Raw genomic sequence first — 12,128 nt, 5'->3', positions numbered from 1 at the left:
ATTCTTGTGCCTCAGCCTCCCGAGTAGCTGGGATTACATGTGCACACCACCATGCCCGGCTAATATATTTGGGTTTTTTGTTTTTTGTTTTTTTGGACGGAGTCTTGCTCTGTCGCCCAGGCTGGAGTGCAATGGCATGATCTCTGCTCACTGCAAGCTCTGTCTCCCGGGTTCACACCATTCTCCTGCCTCAGCCTCCCAAGTAGCTGGGGCTACAGGCGCCCATCATCATGCCCGGCTAATTTGTTTTTGTACATTTAGTAGAGACGGGGTTTCACCATGTTAGCCAGGATGGTCTCGATCTCCTGACCTCATGATCCACCTGCCTCGGACTCCCAAAGTGCTGGGATTACAGGCGTGAGCCACCGTGCCTGGCATTTTTTTTTTTTTTTTGAGATGGGGTTTTGCTCATTTCCCAGGCCGGAGTGCAATGGTGCAATCTCGGCTCACCGCAACTTCCACCTCCCGTTCAAGCAATTCTCCCGCCTCAGCCTCCCAAGTAGCTGGGATTACAGGCATGCACCACCACGCCCAGCTAATTATGTATTTTTAGTAGAGATGGGTTTTCACTATATTGGCTAGGCTGGTCTTGAACTCCTGACCTCAAGTGATCCGCCCACCTCGGCCTCCCAAAGTACTGGGTTTACAGGCGTGAGCCACCACTCCTGGCCATGTATTTCTTTCTAGTCACATTCAGTAATTATATTTCAAAACTGATTTTTTTTTTTTTTTTTGAGACGGAGTCTTGCTCTGTTCCCCAGGCTGGAGTGCAGTGGTACAGTCCGGGCTCACTGCAAGCTCCGCCTCCTGGGTTCATGCCATTGTCCTGCCTCAGCCTCCCCAGCAGCTGGGACCATAGGCACCTGCCACCATGCCCGGCTAATTTCTTTTTATATTTTTAGTAGAGACGGGGTTTCACCATGTTAGCCTCAATCTCCTCACCTTGTGATCCACCCGCCTCGGCCTCCCAAAGTGCTGGGATTACAGGCGTGAGCCACCGCGCCTGGCCTCAAAACTGATTCTTAATGAAAAAATCCTATGCACAAAACATATGTTAACACCACCTATCAGATATTCTAAGAAACATATATGCTAAAAATCTTTTTTTTTTTTTTGGAGACAGAGTCTCGCTCTGTCGCCCAGGCTGGAGTGCAGTGGCACGATCTCCGCTCACTGCAAGCTCCGCCTCCCAGGTTCACACCATTCTCCTGCCTCAGCCTCCCGAGTAGCTGGGACTACAGGCGCCCGCCACCATGCCCGGCTAATTTTTTGTATTTTAAGTAGAGACGGGGTTTCACCGTGTTAGCCAGGATTGTCTCGATCTCCTGACTTTGTGATCTGCCAGCCTCGGCCTCCCTAAGTGCTGGGATTACAGGCATGAACCACTGCGCCTGGCCTATCCTAAAAATCTTTAAAAAAAAAAAACTGGCGGGGTGCGCTGGCTCACGTCTGTAATCCCATCACTTTGGGAGGCCGAGGCGGGCGGATCACGAGGTCAGGAGATCGAGATCATCCTGGCCAACACAGTGAATCCCCGTCTCTACTAAAGATACAAAAAATTGGTCGGGCGCCTGTAGTCCCAGCTACTCAGGAGGCTGAGGCAGGAGAATGGCGTGAACCCGGGAGGCGGAGCTTGCAGTGAGCCGAGATCACGCCGCTGCACTCCAGCCTGGGCGACGGAGCGAGACTCCGTCTCAAAAAAAAAAAAAAACCCAACCTCTTTATTGTGGTAAATATCAAATATGTTCAAAGTAGAGGAAGTAGTTAATGAATCCCATGTACCTATCACCCTTGGTTAACAATGATCATTTTTCACCCATACACTGTGGGTGGCAATGTAAATTAGTTCAACCCCTGTGAAAACAGGATGGAGATTTTTCAAAAAACTAAAAATAGATCTACCATTTAACCCAGCAGTCCCAGTACTGGGTGTCTACTCAAAGGAAAATAAATAGTTTTATCAAAAAGACGCATGCACTTGTATGTTTACTGTGGCACTATTCATAATAGCAGTGTCATGGAATTAACCAAAAGTGTCCATCGACAGTTGACCAGATAAAGAAAATGTGACACATATACACAGGTGGAATACTATGCAGCCATAAAAAGAACAAGATCATGTCCTTCACAGCAACATGAATGGAGCTGGAGGCCATTATCCTAACTCACAGAAAATCAAATACCACATGTTCTTACTTATATGTGGGAGCTAAACACATAGACATAAAGATGAATATAATAGTTTGTAATCCCAGTAATCTGCCGAGGTGAGCAGATCAGTTCAGCCCAGGAGTTCAAGACCAGCCTGGGCAACATGGCAAAACCTCATCTCTACAAAAAATACAAAAATTGGCCGGCTGGCACAGTGGCTCACACCTGTAATCCCAGCACGTTGGGAGGCCGAGGCAGGCAGATCACGAGGTCAGGAGATCGAGACCATCCTGGCTAACACAGTGAAACCCCGTCTTTACTAAAAATACAAAAAATTAGCCGGGCATGGTGGTGGGTGCCTGTAGTCCCAGCTACTCGGGAGGCTGAGGCAGGAAAATGGCGTGAACCCGGGAGGCGGAGCTTGCAGTGAGCGGAGATCGCACCATTGCACTCCAGCCTGGATGACAGAGCAAGATTCTGTCTCAAAAAATTAGGCGAGTGTGGTGGTGCACCCGTAGTCTCAGCTACTGGGGAGGCTGAGATAGGAGGATGGCTTAAACCCAGGAGGTTGAGGCTTCAGGGAGCCAAGGTCGCACCACTGCACTCCAGCCTGGGAGACAGCATGAGACCCTGTCTCAAAAAAAAAAAAAAAGAAAAGAAAACATGATGTAATAGACACTGGGGACTGCTAGAGGGGGTGGGTAGAAGACTGGGGTGAGGGTTGAAAAAGTACCTGTTGGGTACCATGTGCACTATTTGGGTGATGAGTTCACTAGAAGCCCAAACCCCAGCATTGCACAATATACGCAAAGAACAAACCTGCACATGGTCCCCTGAATTACTCAACCACAACAACAACAACATCATCCTTCCTTGGCAATTTCGCTTTATCTATACTGCAGTACCAACCCCACACACACCCGTGTAGGATTTTTTTTGAAATAGATCCCAAGCAAATTACCATTTCATCTGCATATTTCAACGAGTCTTTCTTTGTTAAACATAATCGTAATACCTTTATTGCACCAAAAAATTAAGAATAATTTTTTAATGTTCTCACATGTCTGGTTGGTGTTTAAATTTCTGTGATTATCTTACAAGTTTTGCCCAGTTCATCTTTGAGAATCAGGATGCAGTTAAGACCTACACGTTGGGTGGTACAGCTCTTTATCATGTAATTTAAAAAATGAGGCAGTGGGCTGGGCATGGTGGCTCACACCTATAATTCCAGTACTTTGGGAGGCTGAGGTGAGTGGATCACCTGAGGTCAGGAGTTCGAGACCAGCCTGACCAACATGGTGAAACTCCGTCTCTACTAAAAATACAAAATTGGCGCCGGGCGCTGTGGCTCATGCCTGCAATCCCAGCATTTTGGGAGGCCGAGGTGGGCATATCACAAGGTCAGGAGATTGAGACCATCCTGGCTAACACGGTAAAACCCCATCTCTACTAAAAATACAAAAAAATTTTAGCCGGACGTGGTGGTGGGCACCTGTAGTCCCAGCTGCTTGGGAGGCTGAGGCAGGAGAATGGCGTGAACCTGGGAGGCGGAGCTTGCAGTGAGCTGAGATCACGCCACTGCACTCCAGCCTGGGCGACAGTCGAGACTCCGTCTCAAAAAAAAACAGAAAAAAACAAAAACAAAAAACAAAATTAGCCTGGTGTGATGTCGCATGCCTGTAGTCCCAGCTACTCGGGAGGCTGAGGTTGCGGGGAGCCAAGATCACGCCACTGCACTCCAGTTTGGGTGACAAGAGTAAAACTCCAGCTCAAGAAAAAAAAAAAAAAGAGGCAGCATGCACTGAGCCCACCCCATGTGTGCCAGTTTATGTCCTGTGGTTGTGTTCAGTCTGTCGTGAGCTTGTCCCCGTTAGATGTTCTTTGCAAACATATTCAGGGCTGCGTGAATGTTACCATTCTACTTTTACAGGGCATGGACATTTCCAGTTCCTTACCAGTACACATGACTGAGAGCTCATTATCCTAGATTTTTCTGTTCACATCAGCAGAGCACACTAGTACAGGTATAATACCTGACATCTACCTGTCATGTATCAAGGAGTCGGCCAGCGTGGCTTCTCAGCCCTCAGGGAGCTTGGGGGCAGTGTTGATCCCTGTGGTGGGGGAAAGGATGAGATAAATTGCCTCTAGTTAAGGCAGAGAGGAAGAGGGTGCTCTGTAGGGGCAGACAACACGTCTAGTGACTTTTTTTTTTTTTTTTTTGAGAGACAGAGTCTTGCTCTGTCACCGAGGCTGGAGTGCAGTGGCATGATCTCGGCTCACTGCAACTTCCACCTCCCGGGGTTCAAGCAATTCTCCTGCCTCAGCCTCCCGAGTAGCTAGGACTACAGGCACCCGCCACCACACCCGGCTAATTTTTGTATTTTTAGTAGAGACGGGGTTTCACCATATTGGCCAGGCTGGTCTCGAACTTCTGACCTTGCGATCCCTATGCCTCGGCGTCCCAAAGTGTTAGGATTACAGGCGTGAGCCACTGTGCCTGGCTGTGACTTTTTATGTGTTTGTATTCACTGAGGACTGTGTACACTGATGATTCTCAGTAAATATTTGATAGATGGAACAAAGAAATAGAATACAGATACTGCACTGAGCTTCCCTGGAGGGAAGATGGAGAGGAAGAAGCATGTGTTAATATGTGCTGTACTCTTAATTTCCATTTGAAACAGGGAATGATATTTCCCATAGAAACTGCAAGAAACTTTATTACAGTGGTTAGTTGTATTAGGGTCAGTATTGTGTGGGCTAACCCAGAAATTTAACTTTTTAAATTAAAAAAATTAAGGGTCGGGCACAGTGGCTCACGGCTGTAATCCCAGCACTTTGGGAGGCCGAGGCAGGCAGATCACGAGGTCAGGAGTTCAAGACCAGCCTGACCAACATGGTGAAACCCTGTCTCTACTAAAAATACAAAAATTAGCCGGGCGTGGTGGCACATGCCTGTAATCACAGCTACTTGGGAGGCTAAGACAGGAAAATCGCTTGAACCCGGGAGGTGGAGGTTGTGGTGAGCCGAGATCATGCCACTGCACTTCAGCCTGGGCGACAGAGTGAGACTCTGTCTCAAAAAAAAAAAAAAAAAATTTAAACCACTTTATTGGGGTATGATTAATATAAAAAAAGCTGTGCATGTTTAAGGTACACACCACCATGAGTGCACGCATAAGTGTGCTACCTGTGAAATCCTCACCACCAAGAAATTTAACTGTTTTTTATCAGCTATTTCTTTTTTAAGTATTGGGGTATAATTACATAGAACAAGCTGCACAGATCTTAAAGGTACAGTTTGATGAGTTTTGACAAATGAATATGCCTGTGTAACCAACAGCCCAGTGAAGAAATTGATTGTTGCTGTCACCCTAGAAAGTTCCCTGGTGCCCCATCCCCCATACCAAGGTGCCTACTCTTCTGGTGCCCATCTGCATAGGTTGAATTAATTTTACCTGTTCCCATGCTTCATATAAATGGAATCATATAGTATGTATTCTCTTACGTCTGCTTTTTTTGCTGGACATAGTTTGAAGATTCATTGTGATGTGGCTATCAGTAATATGTTCCTTATTATTGCTGAGTAGTGTTGTGTCGTTTGAGTATACCAGTTTTCATATCCATTCTCCTATTGGTGAACTTTTTTTTTTTTGGGTGGGTGGTGACAGACTCTTGCTCTGTTGCCCATGCTGGAGTGCAGTGGTACGATCTTGGCTCACCGTAACCTCTGCCTACCGGATTCAAGCAATTCTCCTGCCTCAGCCTCTCCAGTAGCTGGGATTATAGGCAGCCGTCACCATGCCTGGCTAAGTTTTGTATTTTTAGTAGAGATGGGATTTGACTATGTTGGCCAGGCTGGTCTCAAACTCCTGACCGCAGGTGATCCACTCACCTCAGCCTCCCAAAGTGCTGGGATTATAGGCATGAGCCACCACACCTGGCTGGGTTCTACCCTATTATTGACTGGTAAGAGTGTGTGTGTGTGTGTGTATATGTATGTATTATGTATGTATATATATACACACACATATATACACATATATTAATCATATAGATATATGTTATATATCTAATCTGGATACAAGTTTTTGTCAGATATAGGGATTCGAAATATTTTCTCTGTGGCTTGCCTTTTCATTTTCTTAAAAGTGCCTTTTTTTTTTTGAGACGGAGTCTCACTCTGTTGCGTAGGCTGGAGTGCAGTGGTGCGATCTTGGCTCACTGCAACCTCTGCCCCCCTGGTTCAAGTGATTCTCCAGCCTCAGCCTCCTGAGTAGCTGGGATTACAGGCACCTGCTACTGGGCCTGGCTATTTTTTTTTTTTTTTTTTTTTTTTGAGACAGAGTCTCACTCTGTCGCCCAGGCTGGAGTGTAGTGGTGTGATCTCTGCTTACTGCAGACTCTGCCTCCCAAGTTCATGCCATTCTCCTGCCTCAGCCTCCCGAGTAGCTGGGACTACAGGCGCCTGCCACCACGCCCGGCTAATTTTTTGTATTTTTAGTAGAGACGGGGTTTCACCGTGTTAGCCAGGATGGTCTCGATCTCCTGACCTCATGATCCACCCGCCCCAGCCTCCCAAAGTGCTAGGATTACAGTCATGAGCCACTGCGCCTGGCCTAAATGTTCCTCTTGAAGAGCACGAATGTTTAGTTTTGTTGAAGTCTAATTTGTCTGTTTTTTTCCTATCTGGTTGGTGCTTTTGATTTCTGCCTGAGAAATCTTTGTCTCTCCTCAGGTCACAATGGCATCTTCTTGTGTGTTCTTAGAGCTTCACAGCTTTAGTGTTTACCGTTAGGTCCGTAAGCCACGTTGAGTTACAGGATGGTCTGAGGCATGAATTAAACTTCAGCGTTTTCTCTACAACATCCAGTTGGTCCAGCACCATTTGTTGAGGAGACTTTTCCATTGAATTGCACCGGTGCTTCATTCAGTCTGTGATCTGGCTGTACATGTATGGACCGATTTCTGAACTCTATTCCGTTGTGTTTGTCTATCCTTATGCCAGTACCATACTGTCTTGATTATATAGTTTTATAGTAAATTTTTATTTTTTTTAAGACGGAGTCCGCTCTGTCGCCCAGGCTGGAGTGCAGTGGCGCAATCTTGGCTCACTGCAAGCTCCGCCTCCTGGGTTCACGCCATTCTCCTGCCTCAGCCTCCCGAGTGAGTAGCTGGGACTACAGGCACCTGCCACCATGCCCGGCTAATTTTTTGCATTTTTAGTAGAGACGGGATTTCACTGTGTTAGCCAGGATGGTCTCAATCTCCTGACCTCGTGATCCTCCTGCCTCAGCCTCCCAAAGTGCTGAGATTACAGGCGTGAGCCACCATGCCCAGCCTATAGTAAATCTTAAAATTAGATAGTATATGTCATAAAACTTTGTTTTTTTCCATAATTGCCAAACTATTTCTTAGGAAACATAAGTTCTGCATATCTAATAACCAACAGGCAAAAGAACTTCAAATATTAAATCCATGAGTTAAGTTGGTACACAGCAGTGCTTAGTTAATGTCTCAGAAGGCAGTTAATGCCTTCATCTGGCTGTGCTGGTGTCAGGAAAGAATATTTATTTATTCTTAGTCCTTCTTAGAGAACTCTGTAGGACCGGGCGCAGTGGCTCACGCCTGTAATCCTAGCACTTTGGGAGGCCGAGGCGAGCGGATCACCTGAGGTCAGGAGTACAAGACCATCCTGGCTAACATGGTGAAACCCCGTCTCTACTAAAAATACAAAAATTAGCTGGGTGTGGTGGCGCAGCCTGTGATGCCAGCTACTCAGGAGGCTGAGGCAGGACAACTGTTTGAACCAAGGAGTCAGAGGTTGCAGTGAGCAGAGATCACGCCAGTGCACTCCAGCCTGGGCAAGAGAGTGAGACTCTCTCAAAAAGAAAAAGAAAAAGAGAACTCTGTAAAAACTATGTTACATCTTTTTTATACATTAATTTACAAAGAACTAGTTATCCACTCTTGCTTGGCTTTTATCAGCAACTTCTGTTGTTGATGTTAGGGGCACACATAAGTGGAAGCAATCTTTTTGTGGAATAATTAGAAGGTAAATACATTGGATCCCCATCTATATTTTTATACTATAAAGCTGTATTTTATTTTTTTTACTTATTTATTTATTTATTTATTTATTTTGAGATGGAGTCTCACTCTGTTGCCCAGGCTGGAGTGCAGTTGTGTGATCTCAGCTCACTGCAAGCTCCGCCTTCTGGGTTCACACCATCCTCCTGCCTCAGCCTCCCGGGTAGCTGGGACTACAGGCGCCCACCACCATGCCCAGCTAATTTTTTGTATTTTTAGTAGAGACGGGGTTTCACCATATTGGTCAGGATGGTCTTGTACTCCTGACCTCGTGATCCGCCCGCCTCGGCCTCCCAAAGTGCTGGAATTACAGGCGTGAGCCACCGCGCCCGGCCTAAAGCTGTATTTTAAGGACATTTCCGACACATTTATAACTAAATGGAAGGTCTAAAGCCACATGCCCCTGGTTGGACAGCATCACTGTCAGTTGATACTATCATCCTGACAAGGCTCTTTTGTGTTTGCACAAATACTTCTTTGTTTTATAGTTTAGCTGTTATAAACAGCTATGCAACTCTCAGCACCCAGGGTTTCTAATGAGAGGAAAACCAATGGAACTTAGCGATCATGTCCTCTGCAGCCCACACCTAGGAGTGGGGGAGGAGGCGTGAGTGTGGCAAGACAAACAGCATCCTCTGCATCCTTCAGTGCTGCAGCTCCCTGTTCTTTCTGAGGCCGGAGGACCTGCAGATTAATAGAGGACCATCATCAGCTGGGAAGAGGAGAAGCTTGGGCATAGATACCTACTGAGAGTGCTGGCTAATGAGCTTTTGGAACAACAGTGCTTAGGGGCAGCAATGCTTAGGGTGAAACTGTGAAGAAACCCAGTTGTTTTAGATATCCTCACAGATATCTGTATGACAGGGGCCAAGGGCTAACATGGAATGCAGGCTCCTAGGAGCTCTTGGCTGAAGAAGGAGGAGGGAGAATGGAGCAGCCAGCTCAGTGAGGAAGCTGGGCACACAGCCATGCACTTCCTTCAGGGCAGAACAGAGGGGACACTCCTGGACCGAGGCTCTCAGGGACCATGTGCAGGAGCTTCACTTTTGTTTATGGGTAGGGGTATGGGACAGGTACCTGGGTGGAGAAAAACCTGACTTGCTTAATGTCTGTGGATGCAGAAAAATTTTGCCTATTACTGGTTTAAAAGGTGAGGGTGACCTGAACACCTTTTGATTTGTGCAAATCCAGACTCTTGATGGAGAGTACAAGTTGCAGGGCCTGAAATGCTTGGAACTGATCTGGACCCTTTGGGAAAAGAACAAAAACCATTTTGTTCACTTTGCCATTCCTGTGTACCTGGTATTCCAGGTTCCTCCTCATTTTGTGACTTTTGACATTTTATAAACTGCCAAAAACATATACTATGTGATGATCAATGTTGGGATAACCATAGCAGTGAACAGGGGGAGCCTATGGGCCTCATTGCACTGGTCACTGTCATCCTTGGACCAGCTTTCACTGTAGGAGGGTCACACAGTCCAGCTGCTGTAGTAGGAATCCCATGACTTCACAAAACATCCTGACCAAACTATGTTCATTACAATAAAAGGACAGCTGGGTGTGGTGGCTCATGCCTGTAATCCCAGCTACTTGGGAGGCTGAGGCAGGAGAATCACTTGAACCTGGGAGATGGAGGTTGCAGTGAACTGAGAGACCATGCCACTACACCCCAGCCTGGGCAACAGAGTGAGACCCTGTCTCAAAAAGAAAAAAAAATCTAAAAACCCAATAAAAACAAAATCAAAAGTTGGTTCTTTGAAAAGAACAATGAAATTGACAAAACTTTAGCTAGACTGACCAAGCAAAAAAGAAGAATCAAATTACTAAAATCAGGAATGAAAAAGGAGATATTTTCTATATGCCCTTAGGATAATTTCCACAGAGTTTAAATTCACTTTTGTGTGTGTGTGTGTGATGGAGTCAGTCTCTGTTGCCCAGGCTGGAGTGCAGTGGCACAATCTCGGCTCACTGCAAGCTCTGCCTTCCAGGTTCATGCCATTTTCCTTCCTCAGCCTCCCAAGTAGCTGGGACTACAGGCGCCCACCACCATGCCCAGCTAATTTTTTTTTGTATTTTTTTTAGTAGAGACGGGGTTTCACTGTGTTAGCCAGGATGGTCTTGGTCTCCTGACCTTGTGATCCACCCACTTCAGCCTCCCAAAGTGCTGGGATTACAGGAGTGAGCCACTACACCCAGCCCACTTTTTTAAGTACTTTATTTATTAGTTATGGTGGTTTTGTTGGGAAACTGGTCCACAGACTTTTCACACTAGTATTCTGGACCTGATGACCTTTCACTCAAGTATTCGGCATGCATTTTGGGATAGCCACTTTGATTAGCACATTTAGAAATCTAACATTGATTCTGTATTAATAGCTGACTCTCCTGCAGTGCCCACCATGGGACATTCTTAAGCTTCGCTAAACTTTCTGCTTCATAGGACACCCTGGGTCCTGTTTGTATTAGATACACTGAGAGGGACACCAGGCAGGAGCCCCAGTGGTGCCAGGCTGTCTTCTCCAGTGGAGCCTGGCAGCAGAGGCAGGGCATGGCTCAGAGCTGGGAGACAGCCACAGCAGGCAGGTGGCACAACTGGTGCTGGGGACTTTGACCACTTGGCTAAGCCAGTGTCCATCAGGCTTTTCTATAAAAATAACTTTTTCTGTTCGTAATTAATAAGAAAAACCCATGGAGGTGACTCAGTAAATTTTCATTCACTTGTTTTAGTATCCATTAATGATTCTTGCCTAAATCAGTTTTTACTGTGATGTGATCAAATAGCAATATTCTTTTCTTTTCTTTTCTTTTTTTTTTTTTTTTGAGACAAGGTCTCACTCTGTCACCCAGGCTGGAATGAAGTGGCATGATTATGGCTAACTGCAGCCTCATCCTCCTGGGCTCAAGTGATTCTTCTGTCTCAGCCTCTTGAATAGCTGGGACCACAGGCATGCACCACCACACCCAGCTAATTTTTAAATTTTTTGTAGAGATAGAGTCTTGCTATGTTGCCCAGGCTGACCTTGAACTCCTAGGCTCAAGTGATCATCCTGCCTCAGCCTCCCAAAATGCTGGCATTACAGGTGTGAGCCGCCGGTCCCAGCCCCCATTTCATTTTGTAGGTACTTTTTGTAATACTTGTAGCTCTACTGCTCCATTAAGCAGGCTAGCAGGCTATGTGTCTTATACCAAATTGTGGTTTTACTACTGAGAATAAAAACAATTAGAATTAGTTACTGCAGCTGGGCACGGTGATTCACTCCTGTAATCACAGCACTTTGGGAGGCCGAGGTGGGTGGATCACTTGAGGCCAGGAATTGAAGACCAGCCTGGCCAATATAGCAAAACCCCGTCTCTACTAAAAATATAAAAATTAGCTGCACGTGGTGGTGCACGCCTGTAATCCCAGCTACCTAGGAGGCTGAAGCATGAGAGTCGCTTGAACCCAGGAGGCAGAGGTTGTAGTGAGCCGAGATCATGCTACTGCACTCTAGCCTCAGCGACAGAGTGAGACTCCATCTCAAAAAAAGAAAAAAGAATTCATTACTGTAATCTGCAGTTAACAACAAAAAATCTCCTCAAAAAATGCTTAGCAGGCCAGGCGTGGTGCACGCCTGTAATCGCAGCACTTTGGGAGGCTGAGGCAGGTGGATCACCTGAGGTCAGGAGTTCGAGACCAGCCTGACCAATTTGGTGAAACCCCATCTCTACTAAAAATACAAAAATTAGCCAGGCATGGTGGCATGCTCCGGTAGTCTCAGCTACTCGAGAGGCTGAGACAGGAGAATTGTTTGAACCCGGGAAGTGGAGGTTTCAGTGAATCAGCATTGTGCCAGTGCACTCCAGCCTGGGTGACAGAGTGAGACTCCATCTCAAAAGAAAAA

The 12,128-nt window shown here is 46.3% G+C and overlaps 1 protein-coding gene across 2 annotated transcripts in view; it reads left to right on the top strand.

The window, feature by feature from the left end:
• NIPA1 (NIPA magnesium transporter 1) overlaps window positions 1-12,128 on the top strand; it is a 43,516-nt gene that overhangs the window by 10,982 nt on the left and 20,406 nt on the right. The window lies entirely within an intron of this gene.

Source organism: Pongo abelii, chromosome 16 (genome assembly GCF_028885655.2).
Source record: "Pongo abelii isolate AG06213 chromosome 16, NHGRI_mPonAbe1-v2.0_pri, whole genome shotgun sequence".
Taxonomy (NCBI): domain Eukaryota; kingdom Metazoa; phylum Chordata; class Mammalia; order Primates; family Hominidae; genus Pongo; species Pongo abelii.
Note: the sequence above shows the minus strand (reverse complement) of the source record. Positions and strands in the feature narration are given on the sequence as shown.